The sequence below is a fragment of the Oncorhynchus nerka genome, linkage group LG25, assembly GCF_034236695.1.
Source record: "Oncorhynchus nerka isolate Pitt River linkage group LG25, Oner_Uvic_2.0, whole genome shotgun sequence".
Lineage (NCBI taxonomy): Eukaryota > Metazoa > Chordata > Actinopteri > Salmoniformes > Salmonidae > Oncorhynchus > Oncorhynchus nerka.
This window is the reverse complement of record NC_088420.1, coordinates 22,473,357-22,479,356: the sequence shown is the minus strand read 5'-3', so window position 1 is coordinate 22,479,356 and position 6,000 is coordinate 22,473,357. Positions and strand designations below refer to the sequence as shown.

At 44.2% G+C, this 6,000-nt stretch overlaps 1 protein-coding gene across 1 annotated transcript in view; it reads left to right on the top strand.

The window, feature by feature from the left end:
* The first annotated feature begins 1,164 nt into the window (after positions 1-1,164).
* Positions 1,165-6,000, top strand: part of LOC115109224 (neurturin-like) — a 46,743-nt gene continuing 41,907 nt past the window's right edge. Inside the window, exon 1 of the mRNA XM_029633913.1 lies at positions 1,165-2,280. The gene's annotated coding sequence lies outside the window, so the exon portion shown is untranslated. The remainder of the gene's footprint in view (positions 2,281-6,000) is intronic.

Here is a 6,000-nt window from a genome sequence, read left to right as displayed (position 1 = left end):
GTGCTTTGATTTTTCCCTTTAAGCACTGTAATCCCAAACAAGTAGAGGTATTGTGAAAGTCATTGAACTCGTGCCAAAAGCTGCACCTAGAAATGGACCAAATGTCTCCCATTGGAGGGAAGCTTTCGACAAAACCGTATCATTGATTGTTTTCAAATCCACATGTCCATAAACTAAGAAAATGTCTCTCCGCGGCAGGAATGTGTTTATGTAAATACTGCTGAAGGTCAAATATGATGTTTGTCAACATGGTCTCAACTGGGTATTGATGTGTTAATGTATGATTAAACTAGAGTTATGGGTCGTTAGTGGTTGGGCTTAAAATGGCCATTAAATGTATATAAATGAATAGAGTATCACTGAAACAACACTCCTATCCTATAGGTGGGGCCTGCATACGTAGGCTTATTGGCTCTTTGTTTTGTACTGGACTTTTTGGGCTGGTCAAAAGCAGGTAGAAGGTAAACGGGGTAATCAGATCCCTAAACATCTGTAGGTATTTGTCGGATCTTTCTATGTGTATGTATGTGTTTATGTATGTTAACCACCCCACCCTGGAAGCATTAGAAATGTGCCTCCCAAAACCAACTCCTCTTGCTCTGTTCTTGTCAGGATATTTACGTTCAGCATAATGGACTTTTTGCCCACCTGATGTTGAGTAACAGATTGGACCTTCGGTAACTAGGCTGAAAAACGTAGGCAAATTGTATAACCTATAGATGAAAAGACTGATGGATCATTTTTAAAATTAATAAATCATCAGACCAGCCCTCAGCACACAGGATATAAAGGATTTTATTATGTCACTTACTCTTTTGGCTCTGCTAATGTAAATGTACATACATAATGCATCTTTATCCTTTGTGCAGAGGTCAGTGCAGACTGTGACACGAGCATAAGCACACGCACATGAATCAACTGCAGTCCCGAGATATTCTAAGCCAGCCTCCTTTGATTAGACTTGAGTCTGCCAATGGTGTGTGTGAATGTGTCTGAGTGCGTGTGCGTGCATGCGTGTGTGTATTTGAATGTATTTATGTCTTAAAGGGGAGGGGAGGAAACGAGGAGGCGGAGAAAGGGGGCGAAAGAGTGATGAAGCTATTCAATCCCTCACCCCCTTCTTCCACTTAGCTCCCCCCTCTGTCCATCCTGCGCTCCCATCCCTCCATACCTTAGCAGTGTAAAGCTGGGCTCTCTGACACAAGCAGGTTTACGAAAAGCAGAATAGTCTACTACACTACACTGTACACCAACAGAAGAGGTTACTTTGAATTTGCAGAAGGAACATTATTTCAGTGTCTGCCTGTTTCTCTTTCTCTGTGGATGACAGGTAGCAGCTGCCGTGCTTACAATCAGCGGCGCGCTTACTTAGTCGGGACACTCAGTATCTCTGAAACTTCCGTCGCTACAGAACCGGGATTCGCAAATGATTGTGTAATTTAGATTAAGGCTGGAGTCACTCTCTCTCTCTTACTCTGTGAGGACAGAGCTGTAATTAACTCGCATTGAAGGAATCTGTGGGGTGAATAGCTACGTCTTGGAACGTCTCATCTTGTTCAGAGAGTGTTGTGTTCTAAACGCAGGGAAATGGACAGACTGATCGAACTCATCTGGATCTTGGAGTTTAAAAAGTACTCTCATGAGATTTTAAAATATTTCAGTACTGCGTAAATAACATTCCATTTACTCAACACACTGCAGGAGATTTCTAGACAATTTATGTTGATTTACAAATTGTTAAGCTGTGGGCTGATTGTTTATTGCCATACGAGTTGCTGGATTTCTAGGGCAGATTCTCTCTCTGAAAGTCTGGCAGGTCTCCTTCAGCATACCTGGCAGTCTGGCTGTGTGTGAAGGAGGTAGAATCATCTGGAGGAAACAACTCTACACTACTAACAGACGTTGTGTTTCATACCCTTACTAAAAAAGCTCTGTATCTGCCCTAACACCTAGGCTTTGATAAGTCACTCTGAACACCTGAAGTTAAGACTATGGGGACTCTGGGCATCTTCCTCCACCAGCGGAACCTCTGGACGTGTGACAATGGTCTTCAGCAGATGCACAAACTCAGAAGCCTGGTAGTCCTAAAGGCTAACGCCGCTACTTTCTGACTGCTTTATTACTGGACTGAAGGGAGAGCTGATACACCTCTCTCCTCTACTCTGCCTCGCCTGAGCGGAAGACGGAGGAGTATTGGCCATATTGATCCCATGCAGTTCTCACCTGGAAGTCAAGCGAAAAGTTAGACACACAGACGAGTCTGGATAAGCCGGGCAAACGGTAAGGACTCGTGGTATCCTCTTTTGTCAGTGTAAACTGGGGGCTTATGTGGGAGGATGGTAATCACTGTTAGTGTCTTAAATGAAACATGAGCGGACCAACGACACAATGTAAGGTGCTAAGAATCTATGTCAAAATCACTGTCCCAGAGGCTATTGCGCTACAGTTAAATTTGGTTTGGTAGTGTCATGCTTAGCAGACCTGTATAAGTCTGACTATATCATATACTATAAGAGGGTGAATCCCCAAACAACACTGACTGTATTCTCTTTCCCAGAGAACAATTTGAAAGGGAAACACTTATAAACACTAAATTAAACCCCAGAAAGATACTTGAACTTTTTACTGGGTCAAGGTCACACAGAGTGATTATTGGCAATCTTATACAAATCTACTTTGAAACAAAAATATACACCTCACACACGTCTATGAGCTTAAAAAAAGATTAAACCTGTACCATATCAGATATAGAGTTTAAATGTATTACATCCTAATATTACACTTTATATACATCTCAGAAGACAGAAATATAACAAAACAGTTTGACATAGAAAAACTGTATTTATTTTTTTACTTTCCTCCCATGACGCCAAAGAGGTTGCTTTTGGTCATTGACTACAGCAAAGGGCTGTGCCAACATTGTAAAATTCAACATGCAAGGAACTGAAATCTCACTTGAATTAGTAGCTCCCTATGGAGAGAGTCTGAGGCATGGGAAGCTAAACCAGTTGTCTCTGAGCTGTTCAACTGCCATAACCTGTGTAACAATCCGGCTTATAGCGCAGGCTGCTAACTATCTGGAAAACCAGTGATTTACCTTAACTGCACTCTCCGGCGTTAGAAAGGGTCACAGCCCTCTACTCTGTGTGGACAACATGGTCGGACCAATGACGATGGCTCTATGATTGACACATGACTCTAAAGCTGAATGTGTTATGACACATTTCGATTTTCATGTGACGTAACAGGGAGACATGTTTTTAGTTCATGTCTAGGTAGAACCACTTAAATCTGGTCATATTGGAATTACCCAATAATAAGTAAATGGGAAACCGCTAGTGCCCCCCATTGTCTGGAACACATGTTGCAACACTATGTTGAGAGAAGAGGAAGAGTTTAGGATGTGTGCTAACATATCTGAAATCCACCCATGCCAAACCGACAGGGAATATTCAAACTCATGCTTACCAGATTACACAAAAAACATTGGCAACACTATATTCTACGTACGTTTGTCGGCAGTCAACTTTACTTAAAGTTTGGTAGCATCTTGGGTCATTCATGTTTAAGACCCGTGGTTCTTATAGATTTATTGATTTGTTTGTTGGAGATGGAGCAGATTTAAGCTTGTTCACTTGCATCTCTTTAAATGTATCTTCCAGCTGTGATAATTTACAGAGAAAATAAACGTTTTTCCATCTTTTCCACTTCTGTGGCGAATGTGGAAGCTCATGTAATAGGTGATCACTGTTTTTACGCACACGAAAACAAGGGACATCTTACTACATCTTCCCCTCTCCGATGAACAAGAATTCAACATGCATAATCACTGAAGCATAACTGAAATGCAGTTTTGAAACTAGTATTATTTTCTTTAACATGCTACTTCCCATTCTGAAACACCATGAAAGCATGAAATTACACAGTCTGAACTATGCATTAACTTCTTTATTTTTGCTGGGAATGGTCCCCTCAACAGTATGTATTCTATTCACATAACATAGTCTTTCAGCCACTCTGGTGGCTTCACATCACTTTTTGGGCGAGCTTGTTAACCTGAGCCGGTGAGACAGGCAAATGGGGAGCGTATCCTTCTGTCCATGAAGCAGTGGTGTGACTCTGTAAGCAAACAGAGCCCTATACAGATCCTTGTTCTTTTTCAGCAGTCCCTTGACTGTTTTCACAGCCCTCTCTGCCTTGACACTTCTCTGTGTATGGTAGGGGCTACTGGTCACATGTGTGAAGTCATATTATACAGAAAAAGCAACCAGGACCTCAGCTACCCCTTGCCTGGAAAAAAATGACTTTAATCCATTGATAACACCAGCTGATGTGGTTATGGGTGTCTTTGCTATTTCAATGTATCTTGAATAGTAATCTAATCCAAGAGAACATATCTGCCCCTACCTTTTGCCATGGCCGTTTTGGCAGCTCAGTTGCCATCATTGGTTCAGGATGATAAGGTTGACATTTTGCACACACCTCACACTGGGCCACCAGTTTGGCAATCTGAGTACTTAGATCAAGCCACCACACCAACTGTAGAGCCCTCAGTCTGCATTTGGATATCCTCATGTATCCTCATAAACTCAGTTTAGCATTTCTGGTTGTAGAGTCTCTGGGATAACTATCCATTGACTGTTCATGAGTAGGTCTCCATTACAGTGGAAGTCACTTTGGTGCACCCAATAGGGCTTCAGAAGCTGAGGCAGAGCCTTAGGCTATTCTTTTTTTGAACTCCTGTACTCTCTGTCGGCAGATGGGGTCTCGCTGTTGCTCCTCTGCAATCTTCTGCAGTTTGGTCTGAGACACAGGTATGCTGTCTCTTACTCCATGAACAGACACCTGTACCTCACCCTCTAGACATTGCTCCTCCTCTGTTAATGGATGTTTAATTGGGGCCCTGGAGAGTGCATCTGCTGTGTTCAGTGCCTTCCCTGGCACATACACCATCTTGTAGGTGAACCTCAGCAATCTGAGGCGGAAGCGCAGAACTGTGGGAGACAAGTCGTCCAGTGCTTTTGTCCCTAACAGAGCGAACAGTGGTTTGTGGTCAGTCTCTGCTGTAAGCTGAAGGCCAATTAACTATTGCCTGAGCATTTCACATGCCCCTGTGATAGCCAACGCCTTCTTCTCCTCTTGTGCATGCCTTTGCTCTGTGTCAGATAAGCTTCGGGAGATGTATGTTATTGGACACCACTCCATGTTGTCCTGCATCTGTGTGAGGACCGCCCCTAGCCCAAAGGATGATGCATCTGTGTGAGGACCGCCCCTAGCCCAAAGGATGGTGCATCTGTGTGAGGACCGCCCCTAGCCCAAAGGATGATGCATCTGTGTGAGGACCGCCCCTAGCCCAAAGGATGATGCATCTGTGTGAGGACCGCCCCTAGCCCAAAGGATGATGAATCTGTGTGAGGACCGCCCCTAGCCCAAAGGATGATGAATCTGTGTGAGGACCGCCCCTAGCCCAAAGGATGGTGCATCTGTGTGAGGACCGCCCCTAGCCCAAAGGATGGTGCATCTGTGTGAGGACCGCCCCTAGCCCAAAGGATGGTGCATCTGTGTGAGGACCGCCCCTAGCCCAAAGGATGGTGCCTCTGCTGACACATTTGTCTTAGCATGGGGACGGTACTGGGCCAGCACTCTCTGTTAGGCCAGGTGTCCTCTGATTTTGTCAAATGCTGCCTGTTGCATGTCATTCTCTTTGAGTCATTCTGAGTCATTCGCTTTGGCTAGTCAGTCTCTCAGGGATTTGGTTGTGTCTGAAAGTTACTCACATATGTGGCCATGCCTAAGAAGGTCCTGACTCCAGCCACGTTCTGGGGGATGAGCATGTCTGTGATAGTGCTGATTTTCTCTGGGTCCGGCTCTTTTCCAGCTGCACTGATTTTGTGTTCCAAGAACAAGACGTTTGACTGTGCAAAGGGGCATTTTTCATTGAGTGTCAGGCCAGTCTTTCATCATGTTCTGCTCTGTCCCGTCTGCACATGAGCACGTCGT